This window comes from Eumetopias jubatus, unplaced genomic scaffold, assembly GCF_037043125.1.
Source record: "Eumetopias jubatus isolate StellerSeaLion01/CBP00866 unplaced genomic scaffold, mEumJub1_p1.0 scaffold_5, whole genome shotgun sequence".
In the NCBI taxonomy this organism is placed as follows: domain Eukaryota; kingdom Metazoa; phylum Chordata; class Mammalia; order Carnivora; family Otariidae; genus Eumetopias; species Eumetopias jubatus.
This window is the reverse complement of record NW_028274811.1, coordinates 115710493-115729063: the sequence shown is the minus strand read 5'-3', so window position 1 is coordinate 115729063 and position 18571 is coordinate 115710493. Positions and strand designations below refer to the sequence as shown.

The window sequence follows — 18571 nt, the reverse complement described above, 5'->3', positions numbered from 1 at the left end:
CTGTGAAGCACCCTTCAAAGTCAGCTCCTGCGCGTTTTGGTTTTAGACACACGCGCACGCACACACATGCAGAGAGGGAGTGGAGACTAAGGGGTGTCCTGAAGATGGAGAGTCCTGCAGCCCAGCTTAGACAGCAGGTGCCGCCCGGGACGCACACCAGAGGGTTCTTCGGGTCCCGGGAATCCGGTTCTGGGAGGCCGCCTGCACCACCTCAGCGCCATACCCGGTGGCTTTGCAGGAGCCTGGGAGCCCGAAATGCCTGTTTTTCAACCCGAGGGTGTGAATTATGCTTCCATTTCTTCAGGCTGCAGCACGGATGTTTCTAACCATAGAGGACATAGAAAAACCTAGTGCCTGTTAAATACTTGGCAGAAGGGAATTCTTCCTTCCCTTCTGCCTTCCTCTAATTGTTGTAACGTTTCTGTTCAACTTAATATAAACTTAGGCCAGAAAAAGTTCTTTTTACTTTCTTGATCTTAGCTGCTGCCAGCAAGAGAATTAACTAAAGCGGTAGCTCCAACTGCAGGGCGGTGAGAGTGAGGCCCACCCATCGCCTTCTGCACTAAGTTGTGCGACCCTCATCCAGACCTTTGCCAGAGCCTACTGTGTGCTTACTGTAAGAACTTTGGTTTACTGAGAGGAGGGGGGGGGGCCACATTTGTATTTTGTAGTTTGAACAGCTATCAAAAAAAAAAAAAATGGTCTCTGATTTTCAAGTGTTTTTACAAAGAATATAAATATTTCCTAATATATATAAATATTTCTTATCCTCCTTTGAGGCATTTAGCCAGGTTATTCTTTATTATGCAAGAAACCTAATCCAGATAACCCTGTAGCATTTTCTTCCAGTCTGAGATAACAGAGAAATGGCACCACTATCCCCAACCCCAGCAGAAACTAGGCATCATTAGGTTTTCTGTCCAACACTTTGTGTGGTGCTTCGTGGATATTCTGTGCTGGTACCCAAAGAGTGTTTTGAGGGACCATCAACCCTAATCTAGGGGTTTCAAATAAAGTTGGATTCACGTTGAAAATCAGTCCCTGGAACACCACGACCTTCCCAAGAACTAATAGACATTTAAATCCAAGGTTTACATCTCTCTTTAATTACTCATTATTAACAGAAACTATGGAAACATAACATCATTTTCTTATCTTTGAAGTGTTGAGGCTTGTTTTTTAAAGAGCAGTGAGAAATACTTTAGTGGAATGTGTTGCTGCAAGGCATGAAGTCAGGTATAGAGGTTTTTAACCTGGAGGTAGTTAATAAGGACAAATCAGTGCAAGCAAGCAGAGGTGATTTAAAATGACATCTGTAAAAATGATTTTTTAATATTTATTCCTTCCTTCTGTTCCAGTTATTTGCATACTCAAGAAACAAATTTTCTCTCAATTCAGGATGATCATAATCAAGCTTGGTCATTTATGATATCAATCCAGGTTCCCAGGGAAGCAACATCACTTTCTGATATCATGAACATCCCAAATTAACATGAATAATTAAATCTCTCGGTCAGCGATAGCTGAAGTTTTTTGGCATTACCCTACGTATGTAAAATTTCTGAGTATTCATCATTACTATACACACATATAGGTATTTATAAATTATATACAAGTACAACTGTGTAATAGAAATATTACAAATATAAATACCAAAAATGAGAATGTAAAAAGCATGTGTGTATGTATGTGTGTTTATACATCTCACATCCTGTCCAGCATACATGCCAACCACTGTGGAAACTTAAAACCCTCAAATCTCATTTTAACATTTAGAGTCAAATTGACTTTCTGTAAACCTTCTCATGGGTGTTTAAGAGAAAACAGTGCTCAAAGTCCAGTTTCCTATTTATCACCTTGCATTGATCACTCCTTGGTTTAAGTGCTTACAGTCATTGAAATGGTAACTGGCAGATGAAGGATGGAAGAGAAAGGCCATAAGGGGCCTAGATCATTCATAATCTAAATGATAGGTCTATAGCGGAAAGGAAAATGTAATTTCAGAGTGCACAGTGACACTTATATTCTCCAGTGTGCTGCCAGACCACAGATAATCCTGATCTTCCCTCCCTGCCCCAGAGTTCCCCCTCTTTACCGAATACTTTCAAATCCTCTCCCTCACTCTCTTTCACTCATCTGTTTAGCCCAGTCCTTGGTGTTTCGACTTCCATCTGGGATCATTGTCTTCATTCTCCCAGTTCTCTCTGGGCCAGTTCCCCACTCAAGTCAGAATCCCCAGCCAGACTCCTCTTCCGGTTCCAGATCAGTTTTTCCATACGCTACCATCTCCACCCAGATGTCAAATAAGCATGGGCTCAGTGCGTCCTCAACTGAAGTCAAAACACCTGCCCTCCAGAATTCTTTCCTGTCTTGTCCACTGTTGGTCATGGGGCAGCAGCATTCACATGCAAACACGAAAACCAGAAATCTTCTCCCTTGTTTCAACTTTACAGCCTATCTCCAAGTTCTGTCCATCTTCCCCACTTTATGCAACTTCTGCCACCACCCAGTTCAGGCCCTTTCTTTCTTTGTGTCTGGACAACTGGAAACTGGTTTTCCTGGTTTTCTCTCTTATCCCTCTGACCCATTCTTCTCATGGTCACCAGCATTATCTTTCTAAACACTTATTTGTATCCAATCAACCCCTTGCTTCAAAAGTTTGGTGGCTCCCCATCTCCTGTCGGAGTGAAGTCCAGATTTCTTGGCCTGGCCTAAAAAGTCCTTTGCCATCTGGCTGCAGGCTGTCCTGCCTATTCTGGCTTTTTCTCTGCTACACTCCTCATGCACACACATCAACACAAGTACACATACTGCACATGGGCACAGGAATGATACACATGCCCCAAAGCCGTAGAGATACACCTATACACACCCTTCTGTGTTCTGACTGCACTTGATCAGACCATATTTAGTGTTATTTTCCAGACTATTCCCTTTGCCTTCACTGCCTTGATGCTTTTTCCCTTTTCCTCTTATCCCTTTGCAACTAACTCACCATTGTCCCAAGACAACCCCAAGCAAGATTATAAAGTAGGGAAGTTTTTCTTTTATGACTAAAAGGGAAGTTTGAGGTCATCTCTCATTTCTGGGACTGACCCTAAACTGCCTCCACCCTCTTAGCCTCAGCACCTCCACGGCCATAAACCACCGTCTTATAAAGTAACTCCCCACCCCATGGCTCTCCAGCTACACCTGCCCAACCACGACTACGCTTTGCTCTCTTTAAGTCCTGGTTCATGAGCCTCTGTTTGATTTAAATTCAGGCACTGGGGCTCAGGATCAGTATTTAAAAACAATTATTCAAACATTTCTGACATACAGCCAGATTTGAAAGTTAATTGCTTAAATATTAGGGCTGTATCTCGTCTTTCCTAACAAATTAAAATTCCAGTATTGCCTGTACCACCTTGTTATGAGATGACCTCCAAGACAGGTAGGTTTCAACACCAAGAGTCAATGAATGCGTCAGTTCAAATGAATTCCCTCTATAGTGGGTGATGACTATTCCTGTCTAAATGTGCTAATGGCCATGGGCCTATTAAAAGGGAGAAGCCTGTGAATGTAAAGAGACGAGCTTCCAATGATGGAATTTTAGACATTTAGCAAAATAAAGGCACAAATTCAAGTCAGCATATCAAAAATAAAGTATTTCAGGAAGAATGGGGAAAATATCAGGGACCAAAATTATCATCCTGATGTCATGTGAATGTTCCCACTTAAGTCAAAAGCTTTGGTTTGGACTATCAGCCTTGCTTAGCTTGGGATGTTACTGAAAGATACAGTGCAGCATAAAAGAGAAGGAACCACAGAAGGCTGTCATTCTAATTGGCAAGTCAAAAATAGGAGGGGTTTTGTGGGGTTTTTGTGTTGTTTTTTTTTCATTTGTTATGGTGACTAATGATTTACCTGAACACACAGAAGAATGTCTCTCTAAAAAGAAGAATCTTAATGCCGTAAATCCTGAAACAAGAGATTCTGTATGTGAAAGTGATTCCTATGATGCCCCTTCAGATGATCCATAGGTGGCTTGTTCATCTGACTGTAGTGAATTCCATAAAACTGGCATTTGAACATACTCTTATGCAGTAACTGTTTCATGGAAGGCAATGTGCTAGGCTCAGCCATAGGGAACTTGAAACATGGTCCAAAGAGTTTACAGTCTATTTGGAAACAAGTCCAAACATGAGGGAAGGACATTGTCTCAGCCCCTGGAAGGTACCTAACCAATTTCGGCCCCTGCCCTCCTCCTTCCACCGTACAGAAGTACGGTGACTGCCTCCTACTCGGAGCAGCTGAGAGCGGGGGGCCCCGAGGGGCTTGCACTGGGCCATTCCTGGTTGTCCCATGCTTCTCTCCAGTGTCTGATTTAGACATGAGCATGTGATGGCACTGGGACATGGAGGGAGGTATGCTCGGAGACTTTTGGGAAAGACTTTTTCATTCTTAAGAGAGATACTGGTTAAGAAACATACTTCCAGGTCTAAAGGTGAAGCTTGGGATAGCGGTAGCATCTTACAGCCATGATATCAGCTAGCTTGAGGATAAAGCCAGTACACTGGCCCAGGGGAAAGAGAGAAAGCAGACCCTTTATATGGCCTTTGAGTTTTTGAACTGTTGAAATTTAGAGCCATCTCTTTGTGCCTAAAAAAATGTAATTTAAAACTTGGTTATGTTGTTTTCATCATATTGTGTTGTTGTCTGTGCTTATAACAGAGATATCTAATGTATATTTCTGTGACATAATAGATATCATTTGGTTATATATAATTAATTGCTAAATAATATAGGACGGAGAGTACCATAGCCAGGAATGGGACCAAGTCTCCTAGTTCCTGGATCACATGGTTTAGATGCTTGAATAGGAAAGGAGAAGGTCATTATGTCCAGAACACACTGCAAGGTATTCACAGAGGGTGAAAGGGTGAGAGTTAGTAGGCACCGGACCCTAAATGGCCTTGTAAACTGTGGTAAGGAGCATGGATTTTTGAGGACAACGGGAAGGTTTTGAAGAGCCTTAGCAGGGGAGTGACATGATCAGATTGGCCCTTTGGGTAGATAGATCACTCTGGAGGCAAGGAAGATGGTGGATTGAATGGAGGCCAGACTGAAGGCACCAAAAGCACTTAGGAAAAACTGGTTCTGGTCTTGTTTTTAGCTTAGTACACAATTGGGGGATGATGGTGCAAAATTCAGTAGCAGTAGAGAAAGATCACAGGGGACAGATTTGAAATGTAGTTAGGGAGAGTGGACAGGATTTGCTGAAGGATTTACTATGGTGGCAGCGAGTGAGGGAGAAGATAAGACTGAGGCCTAGGTTTTGGCTGTAGAGAGCTCAGTGAGCTGCTGCTCAGATGGGGAAGGCAAGGAGAAAAGGCAACTTAGATGAAAAAGATAATCAGTTCACCTTGACGGGTTGTTTGAGACGTCCGGGTGCACATGTCTAGCAGGTAGATAGTTACATATACAGCAGTATTAGAAGCAGGAGAGGGAACAACAGGGGATAGAGATTTGGGAGTCAGAGGCAACTAGAGTCATTGAGGACATGGTGTTGGTGAGTCAGGCAGAGACCAGAAGACAGCTTTGGCCACAACAGGAGGGATTACCTGATGGAGTCAGATGAGGAAGAGGAGAAGCCAGGGAGAGAGGAGCAGTGGGAGTAGTAAGCAGAAAGAAGGCTGCAGGAAGGAGGGAGCCACACAAATATCTTGAGAGGGAAGAGTTGGTCGGCAGGATCAGCTTCTTCACAGAAGTCAAACATGTCGGACACCCTTGACGAGGGCAGTCTCCATGGGGCGAAAAGCTGAAGCCAGAGGGGCATGGGCTGAGGAGTCAGTGCACTGTGAGGAAATGCAGGCAGCCTCCGGAAGTTAGGCACTAAAAGAGGAGAGGGAGTGGCAGAGGGACAGTTCGGGAGAGACTTGCATGAACAAACCAACAAACATGGGAGAGACTTGCATAAAAATTATTATAATGAGGTTTTTGGGGTTTTTTTTTTTTTACTTCTTTTACTTACGTTATTGCATGGTCTACTTGTGAATTTTGAGAACTGCATTGAGGCATCTGTATATGTGGCAGGAGTCCCTAGCCGGGGAGAGACTGGGGGAAAGGACCAGTGCTGACATCCAATGCAAAGGGGTCGTCAGAGGGAAAGGGGGAGCAGAATTGTAGGACCACAACAGCAGCAGCTCTGGCAACAGCTTCGAAGCCACAGATGCCCATTTGAAGGAAGGCAGAGTGGGTTCTGGGGTCTGACATGGAGAAGACATGAACTGATGAGACAGAGGCGAAGTTGATGACTTTGAGGGGTGCAGAGGGAGACAGCCCAGACGTGGGAATTGGCAGCCCCCACCCTCCAGGGTGGCTGCTTGGACTGATGAGGGAGCCCTTGTATATATTTCTGTTTCAGAGCAGACTTACCATGCTAAAATAGCTGTAATTAATAAGCTTTGCATGGTTTTTAGGGTGCATAATATATAACAGTGTTCAAACTCTGGTTGCAGAATTAATATCTGTGCTTTCGTCAGATTTCTGAAGAAACAAAGAAGTTTTTTTAGAGTTATAGATAGGTTTCTCCAGTTAAGCTTTTAGTTCTTTATTTCTATCCAGTATAATAAATATCCTCAAAGTCATCTTTTCAGAAATCATAGTCCCATAGAACACAGAGAATTAGAGTTGGCTTTGAAAGGTTCTGTTAGTAAGATATTAAAGCCTTTTATTCTGTGTAACTCAGCGGTGTTTTCAAAGTGTTTTAAAACGTTTTCATTTAATCATACAAATTAGAAAAGAAATTAATGCCGATTCTTAATTTTGTTAAAGTTATCATTATTTCAAAGTACTTATAGTCAAATATTTTTTCCAGTCTGTGCCTGCTGACTCTTGTACATATAAATCACATTAACTAACTAGTACAAACTTGAACTGCATATTTTGCTAATGTTTTCAGGGCCACAGAATATTGGGACTGTTAATGGTTTTCAAATATATTGTTCTTCCTTTGAAAGAGTTGTCTGCTCTGTTGTCCAAACAGTTCACCGCAACTGTGCAATTTTGTTGGTGAAAATTTCCGCATTATTATTCTATGTTCTGAAAGAGTAACTGCAGTTCTTCCTTTCAGGAGTTTAAAGTGACTAGAGACAGTTTTTACCACAGAAGCCATACATAACTCCTGATCATTGAAAACCTTTCTGTATAAAAATGAGGTGAATGTTTAAACAGAGCCGTGGAAATAAAGGAGTGATGGACACTGTATTGTCAGCATAAGAGATTATTTCATTGTGTTTTGAAAAGCCTGAGCAAAGCTCTTGCGCCCATGGATGCCTTGAACATTGACAGTTGTCATTCCCTCTCATTCATTTGAAGGTGGCCTTTGTTTGTCTTTGTGCACGCCTGATCTCATTCCCATGGATACCGTGTAGAAATGCAGACTGAATACAAGCTGGCTTCTGGTCAGCTCAGTCAGATAACTCTATTCCAAATTGTTGACCAGTTACCTTCAGGTCCTTACCAAATAGCTTCATGGATGCTTGTTAGAATATGGACACTGAATCTTTGGGCTTCTATAACCTTTCCAAAGCCATATTCCAAATGCTAGTGTATAAACAGATCTCTCAGAACAATTGACTTAGTTTTTCCATGTACTTATTAACATTGTTGAGGGGGAAGAAAAAAAGAATAACTTAGCCTTGGAAATTGGGATACTTCTATGTGATCTTTATTTACCTTTCAGCATAAAAACGTAATAGCTTGAATAAAAAAGCCTTAATAAAAAATTTGAAAGATGATTAAATAAATAATTTATGTAAAGGTCATAGTGTCTTAGTCCATTTGGATTTCTAGACCAAATACCACAGACTGGGTGGCTTTCATGATTCTAGAGGCTGGAAGTCCAGCATCGAGGCACCAGGTTGGTAACGTTTCTGGCAAGAGGCCTCCCCTTGTTCGAAGCTGGTGGAAGGGGCTGGAGTCTCTCTGGAGCCTCTTTTATAAGGCACCAATCCCATTCATGAGGGTGAAGCCTAAGCACCTCTCAAAGGCCCCACTCCCTAACACCATCATCTTTGGGGGTTAGGATTTCAACATATGAAGTTAGGGTGGGGAAGGGGGACACAAGCATTCAGACCATAGCACATAGTAATTAAGAAACCCCTTTATCATCACAGTATTTAATTTTTGCCCCGAAATTATCAGACATCATTTTATCATTACTTTTTGGTTATGGTCTAAGTGAGATATGGCCTTAACCCTTTTTAAGAGTTCAATCCTCACAGTCTCTCACCTTTGTCTGTGTTCTCTCTTTGTGAAATACTCTCTATCCCCCAGCCCATCTTCTGCACATCATTTATGTGTCAGTGGCATTGAGGCTCATGCGCCCCAGGAAACCTTCCCAACCCCAATTCAGTTTGGGTGTTCCCCGCATGTTCATAGCACTTGTCACTTTCTATTTCAAAAATCCATTTACTCAGCTCTCACCCCCATTGATTGCAAATTCTAAGGGCCCATGTCCTTTTCACTTGGGCCCAGCTGAATTTTGTTGAGTGAGTGATGACAATCTGAGACGTGTGTGGCAACTCCTGTCATACAGGGAGGAAAGGTGCACTTTCTGAACGAAGGCCAAGTGGAAAACTTCCTAGTTCTTTCCAATTAGAATATGCAAAAAAGCCTCTACGTGCAGATTTATCTGAATTGGCTAAAATATTTCTTTCATCGATCTTTTTCTTTCTTCACTTCTTTGGCAGAGTTTGTTTGCTTTTAAAATGTCTCTTCTTGGCCTTGCAATGTCCAACTGGGCTAGCTCTGTTGACAAGTTAACAAGATGAATCAAAGCGTGAGCACGGTCAGACTTCCTTTTGTCCCCAAAGTGCTGTCTCTCCCTACTCTCTTCTTGTAAAGCAGCACCCATAATTTAGCTTCAGTGGACTCTCTCTTTCACTGAATGCCTTCTTTAAAATCACCCTCGATCCTATTTACCCCAGTATTCCCAAGACCTGGCATATAGTAAGTGCTCAAAAAAATGATTGGTAAAAAAAAATTTTTTTTTAAAGATTTTATTTATTTATTTGACGGAGAGAGACACAGCGAGAGCGGGAACACAAGCAGGGGGAGTGGGAGAGGGAGAAGCAGGCTCCCGCTGAGCAGGGAGCCCGATGCGGGGCTCGATCCCAGGACCCTGGGACCATGACCTGAGCCGAAGGCAGACACTTAATGACTGAGCCACCCAGGCATCTCGATTGGTAAAAAAAAATTTTTTTAAATAAACCTAAAACTAGGGACATCCGGGTGGCTCAGTCAGTTAATTGTCTGCCTTTGGCTCAGGTCATAATCCCAGGGTCTTGGGATCGAGTCCCGTGTCAGGCTCCTTGCTCAGCGGGGAGCCTGCTTCTCCCTCTGCATGCCACGCCCCCTGCTTGTGCTCTCTCTCTCTCTCTCTCTGACAAATAAATAAATAAAATTTTTAAAAAATACAAAAATAAACATAAAACTAGAATTCAGATAACTGTGAGGTACATAAGTCCATTGAAATATTAAACTTGATTACTAGTGTCAGAATATTAAAGCTGAATGTTTTAATATCCTTATAGAAAAATGACACATACAAAAATAGTCATCTCAACAGAAAAAGTATTTGTATTTCTCTCTTTTGACATTTATAAGTGTGAAAGTAACTTTTTATAGATACACTTACCATATATATGGAAATGATTGGTAAAAAATATACTTTTTTTCACTTGATATCTTTTGTACATTTCTACACAGGCTTCATATTTACAGCTTTGCATTAATGCATCCTGCCATATCATGGCTAACTATTGTTTCATTGTTGGATATTTAGGTTGTTTCCTGTGGGCTTTTTCCCCTATTGTAAATAATGTGGCTATAAATATCATTGTGCAAGAAGCTTTTTCTTTCCTTTTTCCTTTTGGACAGTTTCCAGAGGGGGCATTACTGGGTCAAAGATTATTTGTATTTTTTAGCTCTTGTTGTGGAGTGAACAGTGTAGGCCTCAATAATGTGTGGATTTACAAATTTCACCAACATTAGGTTTTAGTTCACCTTTTGTAGTTTCTTTTTAACTTTTTTTAGTTTGGTGGATGTAAAGTGATGCTTCATTCTTTATAGTCATTAGGGTCTACCTTTTAAGTTACAAGGTAAAAATGCCTGTCTTTTGAAAAATATGTGTAGATTAGGATATTCTAGAATTTAGGCCTAGAACAACATCAAGAGATCATCTAGTAAATGCCTCAGTTTAATAATAATCAGTTTTTGAAATGACTGAAGCCCAAGACTCCAGCCTGCAGCGTGCTGTCCATCATTTCAAAATGCTCTTCAGAATTTCTTATGAAAATCTCTTTGACAACCCCCCACCCTTGGTGACCTATTTCCCATAGGCTGATTATAATCTATTTCACTTAGGGAGTGGCAGACCTCTAATTAAGATTTCCATGCTTCCATGGTCAGACCCGTTTAGGGGGAAAGAGAGGACATTCTGTTTGCCAGAGCACTTGACTTCAAGCAACCAAATTTGGAGATTGTTCTGGTTAGCTTTTGCCATGTAAGCCCTCACCCTAAAACTTAGTGGCTTAAAAGACAACCACCATTTGTTATCTCTCATGGTTTCTTGAGTAGGACTTTGGGAATAGCTTGGCTGGGCAGTTCTGGCCTGAGGTTTCTCATGTGGTTACTGTCAGAGGGCGGGCAGCTCTCTCTTTGTGTGGCCCCATCAGGGGCCTTGCCCTCATGGCACCCCCTGATAGCCTGACTTCCTGCAGGATGACTCAGGGATCCAAAGGCTTGTGTTCCCTCCCCCGCCAAACTGGCAGAAACTGCATGGCCTTTTCTAACATAGACTCAGAAATCATGCAACTGCCTCTGTTCATCAAAGCAATCATAAAGTCTCGTCTAGATTCTGAGGAAGGAGACTTATTCTCTTGATGGGAAGAGTGTCAAGTAATTCCCAGACAGATTTTAAAACCACCACGGTAACTTAATCAACTTAATGGTGCTTACAAGACAGTTCATTGTTTACATCAGAGTTGCTCAACATGGACATTATTGACATTGGGGCCAGATAATTCCTGAAGGGCAGGTGGGGGTGGGTGGAGGGCTGTCCTGTGCACTGTAGGATGTTGAGCAGCATCACTGGGCTTCACCCACTAGATGCTAGTAGCCACCAGCCCCCAAGTGTGACAACCAAAAATAGGTCCAGACATTACAAAATGCCCCCAAGGAACAAAATTCTCCCAGCTGAGAACCACTACACTAAACAAACATGTACAGATGTACCTCAGAGATAATGGGGCTTCAGTTCTAGACCCCCACAATAAAGCAAATATTGCAATAAAGTGAATTTTTTTTTGTTTTCCAGTATATACAAAAATTATGTTTAGACTATACTGTCATCTCTTAAGTGTGTGATAGCATTATGTCCCCAAAAAGTACATGCCTTAATTTTAAAATACTTTATTGCTAAAAAGTGCTCATCATCATCTGAGCTTTCAGCAAGTCGTAATCACTGATCACAGATCACCATAACAAATATAATAATAGTGGAAAAGTTTAAAATATTGCAAGAATTACCAAAATATGACACAGAGACATGAAGTGAGCAAATGCTGTTGAAAAAATGTAACCAATAGACTTGCTAGACACAGGGTTGCCACAGTCCTTCCATCGGAAAAACCGCAACCTAAAGCTCAATAAAGTGAAGTGCAGTACAACAAAGTGTACCCGTATTAGGCACATTTAATGTTCGTGGCCTTGTGGCAAGAACTCCAGCACTGAAGAGTAAACTAAATGCCATTTTTCCCAGTGACTTTGCATATCACAGGCGAACTATTCCCTACATTTCTGGGTCAATGGGAGGATCAAAGGAGATTATGAACAGCAAAGTGTTTTGCAAACTGGAAAAGCATATATGATGCTATTTTTTAAAGGTCCATATACTTGGTATTCATCTATTTTTATCATCATTCATTTACTGAAGAGATCTGTTTAAGGAACTTTATGTAGGCCTATCCCATAGCAGCTGTGTCAGACCCTGGGGGAATTGTGGAGGATTTAAGGCAGCCCCTCAGGAGCTCTGCTTTTCAATTCTAACATCACCTGTGGAGGTAAAGGGTAGCACCTAGGTCCTTACTGAATTTAAATTTAACACTGAAAACAGCCTTTAAAGAAAAATTGCATTTTTCTTAATGAAAGCAGGAAAATGTTAGGCTGCTGTAGTCCAAAACAGTTGTAAAGGTCATCTTATGCTTTTGGATTTTGCACAACTTTTTTTTTTTTTTTCCAAGCACCGTAGCTATAAGCCAGCCATCACAGAGCTTAAATCTGTATACGGTATATGGTCATTTCTAGAGAGCCTATAATTTCCAAGTTTACTTGCTTTGTGTTTTTTTAGGGGCAGGAGAGGGCTTTCTACATTATTTCTGCATTTTTGTCCTTTTAGCATGAAGACAATGCTATTGAAAATGAGTTCCTGTGGTTGTGTATGTGTTCAAATGATCTAATGTGACCTATGACCATTTGTCATTGTCATAAATATTCTAAATAATAATTAGCTACACTTTAGAGTTTGAAGTCTGTTTCCAAAGTTTAAAGTCAGGATCTGAGTAGCCCCACTTCCTGATTGTGCGACTTCCTGAAGGATCCACCAACTGATGGCTTTTGTGGTATACTCAGGGTATGCCTCAGCAAAATGCAGTAATGTGTCATCCTCCTACCTGATATACACCAGTTCTCAAAAACTTAAGTGGAAATTCATTTAGAATATGCTTTTCATGGTAGAGGTGAAGGTGGGATCACAAATTGGTATGTCTTTATAAACTTCACAAAAATCGTGCTATCCTTGGTAATATATAATGATATTAATAGTGAACAAAACAAAACAAACAAAATCAGCTGTCTTTACAACCCACTTGCTAGGCACTGGGTTGAGAGTTTTAAATGCGTTGTCTGATCACGATGAGGTAGATTTGTGTGTCTTATCTATTTCACAGGTGAAAAAGTGGTGGCTTATTTAGGATGAGGAACTTGCCCAAGATCACAGAGCTATTCAAACCCTAAGCTCTTAGGCACTATGAGATACTGTTGGTCTTGCCCAGTATGTGGATTTTTCAGTTAAAAAAAAATCCTTATACTTCTAGCACTGGCATACTTCTGCTACCCCATCACCCCCCAAATAGTCCATCTTCTTTTTAGGGTTCACCTATAGCTAGATAAATGAAACAAAGTTAAATGTTCTCTAAAATTCTAAATAGAAAATAAAATCTGTCTGTATATTTGTCTGTACATATGTCTGTACGTCTATGTCTGTATGTCTAGGTATATATACATATTTACTAATCTACCTTTTCATCCATCTATCTGTGTATCTTCTCAGTAGCCTGCATTCAAGCATCTTCCTTTGAACCAGTCCAGAACTCATATTTATTAACTAAGCTGGTCTTTATTGATCTCCCATTATATGTTATTGTTAGATATTGATCTCCCCTTATATGTGATTGTTAGATAGAAGGTGAAACAATCAGCAGTTTGTCAATTCAGTTGATTATGATTGATCCATAACCATGGACTGGGCACTCTTCTGAATACTGGGGAATACAGCAGTAAACAACATAGGCAGATTCCCTACTGTTAGGGACAAAAACAGATTTACCATAAAACAAGAGAAGCTTAAGTTTCAGGGACCCTCACTCTGCAGGCCCCTTCCCAAGTGTTCACACAGCCTGACATGAGAAAGTTGAGGTCACTGTCTCTTTTGTGCCCTAACATATTTCAACAAAGATGTCAACAACAAAGTGGTTGAGAAATGTCACCAATTCAAAGATTTTCTGGATTAATCCCTGTAAAGAAAACTTGAGGGAACTTAAAATATTATAGCTCCTGTATGATATTGGAAAACAGTCCTAAACATTCCCATGACATTACAAATAGGAATTATAAAATGAAAGGAACTTCTCTTAACTATAAATAATAAACATTTTTTAAGATTCAGCTTAGCATGCCTGAGCACCGGAGTGGTGCAGTTGGTTGAGCATCCTACTCTTGGTTTGGGCTCAGGTCGTGATCTTGGGGTTATGGGATCAAGCCCTGAGTCAGGCTCTGTGCTCAGTGTAGAGTCTGCTTAAGACTCTCTCTCCCCCTCTGCCCCTTCCCACCCACCCTTCTAAAAAATAAATAAATAAATCTTTTTTAAAAAAGATTCAACTTACCATGCCAAAACATATTGAATACTTTTTAGAAAATATGATTTCATAAATTGTCAAGTGGAGAGGTGATTAAAAGATATAGAGGCCAAAAACTGTAGGAAAAGGTATTACAGAAGTATGTTAGGCAATCAGTAAAATATATATTGTTTTTTCAGATTTTTCAGCTTTGAAAAATATGTAACTTGCTAGGATTGCTTTTCTCATCCTAATTAAGTATTTAATACCTGAATTTTGTTTCATAATTTTGTAATTTTTTTTTCCTTAGAGTCACTCTGCCCCAAATCGTAGAAGTTTCAATTCCAACAAAACTTAGATTTCCCTGTACAGATTCTAATGAGGGAGGCAGACAAATAAAAGAGATAGATGTATAACATGTGAGGTGGTAGTGATGCATTATTCAAAACACAGCGGAATAAGGGGGAGAGAGAATGCCCGGCAGGGGCTGGGAAACGGGCAGGTATCATTTTACGTGGGCTTATGTATTAGTTATCTATGACAACATAACAAATTACCACACAGGCAGTGACTTAAAATAATATACATTTATTATCTTACAATTTCTGTGGGTCAGGAATTTGGGCCTGGCTTCACTGGAGTCCTCTGCATCAGGGTATCTCTTAAAACTGCACTCAAGATGTGGGCCAGGGCTGGGGCCTCATCTGAATGCTCCCCTGAGGAAGGATCCACTTCTGCTCACTTTGATTATTGGCAGAATTAATTTTCTCCAGGGCTATTGGACTGAGGGCCTCCATTCCTCTCTGGCTCCCACTGGAGGCTGCCCTGAGTTTCCTTTCCCTGTGCATCTCTTTGCTTCATCAAAGGCAAAGAGAGAAAGTATCTGCTAGCAAGACAGAAGTTACAGTCTTATGTAATATAATCACAGAAGTGATCTATCCTAGACTTCAATTCTATGTTTTGAATCTTCAATTCTATTGGTTTAAAGTCACAGGGGAGAGGGTCACACAAAGGCATGAATAGCAGCAGATATGGATCATTGGGAGCCCCCTGACCACCACAGGTAGTGAGGAAAGACAGCTCTGATAGAGTGGTGTTTGATGCAAACAGAAGGGCAGTGAGAGTGAAGGTGACGCTTTCTGGGAAAAGAATATTCCATGCCGAGGGACTGAATGCAAAAGGCCGGTGGTCAGAGTGTATTTAAGGAAGAGCCAGAGTCCAGCTGAGTGGGCTGAGGGGATAGGGCAGGAGGTGAGATCAGACAGGGGCGGGAATGATGACACAGTTCTCCAGGAAGAACTCACACACAAGAACAGTGCAGTAACATTTTAAGGCAGTACACCACCACAAGAGATGCAAATGGCAAGTATCAAGGGAGTTAGAAGAAGGGTGTATGCAGGTTTGAATGGTAGGGGAAGACCAGAACCCAAGTTTATAGAGAAGTGGCCTGTGAACAGAGATTTAACAGAGGAAATACTCACTTCAGTTATGCGTGTTGTTTCCATACATTGCCTCAGGATATGTGAGGCATATCTGGTTACTGAGCAGGTTATTCAGCAGGCATTGACTTGCTAAATGCACAAAAATGCTATTCTGTGAGAGAGAGAATGAGAGAGAGAGAGAGAGAGAGAGAAGGAGAATTTCTCCTTTTACACAGAAGGAATTTAGAAATAAACTGTGAAAATAGGAAGCGGATTGATGAGTGGGTATTCCCAAGTCCTCTTGGCCACTAGGAGACAGTGAGACTGCCAGATGACATCTTTATGAAAAAAAGAGAATCTGTTGAGTTATCAGGAGGCACTAAGTCATAATAAATAAATTTAAGGAGAATTTTGAAGATGTTCATCGCCTGCAAGATCAAAAAATGTGTAAGGACCTCAAAATCATCAAACTACATGCCACAGTAGTCCAAGACTTGATGCAGTTACTTTGTCAGGAAAAAAACTTGGATTTTTTTTTTCCACACAAAATATGAACTTTAGAGTGGAACTAGTATATATCTCTCCTGTATTTATATATGCACATATATGGATTGACAGAATTATCTTTGAAACTCAGAATAATACTTTGAAAATTTCTGATATAACCTGATTTCTCCCTGTCTTAGTCTGCTGGGGCTACCATTAACAGAGTAGCATATACTGGGTGGCTTTAACAACAGAAATTTATTTTCTCACAGTTCTGAAGACTGGTCATCCAAGACCAAGGGGCCATCAGGGTTGGTTTGTGGTGAGACCTCTCCTTCTGGCTTGTGGACTGCTGCCTTCTTGTTGTGTCCTCACACGGCCTTACCTCAGTGATCACATGGGGAGAGAACTCTCTGGTACTTTTCCTCTTCTTATATGGACACTAGACTTATCAGATTAGGGTCCTACCCTTACGACCTCTTTTAACCTTAATTACCTCCTTAAAGGCCCTAGCTTTAAATATAGTCACATTAGGACTTGGGGTTTCAACAGAGGAATTTGGGGGATGCAATTCATCCATAACACCCCTGTAGCCTCAATAATACATGAATAGATTTACCTCTGGCCGTGGAAGTGATGCACATATTTCTTTAATATGAACACAGAGTAATTGTTAAATAAATGATACATGCATACACTGTTTTTTTGTTTTTTGTTTTTTGTTTTTTAAGGTAGACACGGGCGCCTGGGTGGCTCAGTTGGTTAAGCATCTGCCTTCAGCTCAGGTCATGATCTCAGGGTCCTGGGATTGAGACTCCCGCTCAGCAAGGAGCCTGCTTCTCTCTCTCTCTCTCTCTCTCTCTCTCTCTCTCTCTCTCTCTCCCCCCCCCCTGCAGCTCCCCCTGCTGGTGCTCTCTTGCTCTCTCTCTCTCTCTCTCTCTCTCTCTGTCAAATAAATAAGTCTTTTTAAAAATTTAAAAAAAAATAAAGGTAGACACAAACCATGAGGCAGGGAATTATTACCCAGATGTAGATCGGAGTCTCTCCATTTCTTAAAATTGAGATAAGACTCCTTCAAATTCCTATTCCACCCTTATAGGAAAATACAATGTTATTCCAAGAGTTCTCTGAACTCCCAGGAGGTATCCATTTTCATTGTCATTCAACCTCCAACTTCCTGACTGTGGAATTTTTGTTCTCCACTCTGTCAGGTCTAGGATTTGATTGCGTCCTAGGTACAAGTTAATACATTAGCCTGTTACCGTTTCATTGATGCTGACAGATGACACGATATTTCTGAGTCAGAGACAAAGGACTTTCTTATCGCACAACAAGCAGCATGCACACGAGCGTATTTACATCAGGAACCATTTTGCTTCTCCGTGAAGTCTCATGGTAACTAGGTAAAGGGTCCAAATGGACGCCTGCATCCACACTAGGCTGCATTACAAGACAGGAACCTACTATTTTACAGCAAGAAGTCAGCAAGCCTATTCTTTGTCCCGGAGGGAGATCTTACCTCATCCATCAAGGCTGCTCACTGTAAACACGACCCTGAGAAATGGCCAAGGTAAACAGCAGTCAGGATCTTAATATTCTTGGCATACTCATTGTATGAAGTTGAATGGTGCCCCCCAAAAGATATGTCTACATCCTTGCCCCCAAAATCTGGGTATATTACCTTATTTGGATAGAGGGTCTTTGAAGATTGCCTTGTGGAGACCATTGGTAGAAACAGGAATGTTGAAGCTGCTTCCGGTGAAGTTCTCAAGAAGGAAATGAGGAACATGCTATTGGAAACAGGAGGGAAGGTAATCCTTGTTATTTCGTGGCAGAAAACTTGGGCTAATTGTGTCCTGCCGTTGTGTGGAAAACAGAGCTTTCAAGCAATGAACGTAGATGTTTGGCTGAGGAGATTTCCCAGCAAAATGTTGAAGGTGCAGCCCCGCTTTTTCCTAACTGAATGTAGTAAGATGCAAGACGAAGGAGATAAATTGAGAAAGAAACTGTTCAACAAAACAGAACAACATAATGATATGAGAGACTCTCAGCCTACCCAGATTACAAAAATAAAAGCTAATATTAGGAGACTCATTGTTAAGAAAATGTTGCTCTGAAGAAAAGGCCAGAGGTGTGGTTGGAAAATTTTGCAGAACAGATTAGGCATGTGATCCGTGGATCCTCTCAACCATCTCGGCAGAGGCCAGGGATAGAGATGGAGTTATCCAAAGAAGGTCTGTGGAGAGCTGTCTTGTGTAATGGCCTAGATCCCCATGGTGTACACAGGAGACCTACAAGCTTTTAGGAATGTCATTTCAGCAGAAATCCTGCCCCCTAGTACTGAAGCAGAGGCCAGTAGAGCTGTTGTGGACCCAGGGGACAGAGCCTTGAGCGGCAGAGGATTATTCTCGGGCCTTGAAGCCTAATGGAATTTGACCTGCTAGGTTAAACTTTCTTGGTACCTGTGACCCATCATTCCTTCTAATTTCTCCCTTTTGAAATGGA

At 41.3% G+C, this 18571-nt stretch overlaps 1 protein-coding gene across 1 annotated transcript in view; it reads left to right on the top strand.

The window, feature by feature from the left end:
• The window catches only part of ITGA2 (integrin subunit alpha 2), a 112453-nt gene that overhangs the window by 399 nt on the left and 93483 nt on the right, over nt 1–18571 (top strand). The gene's annotated exons all lie outside the window — the stretch shown is intronic.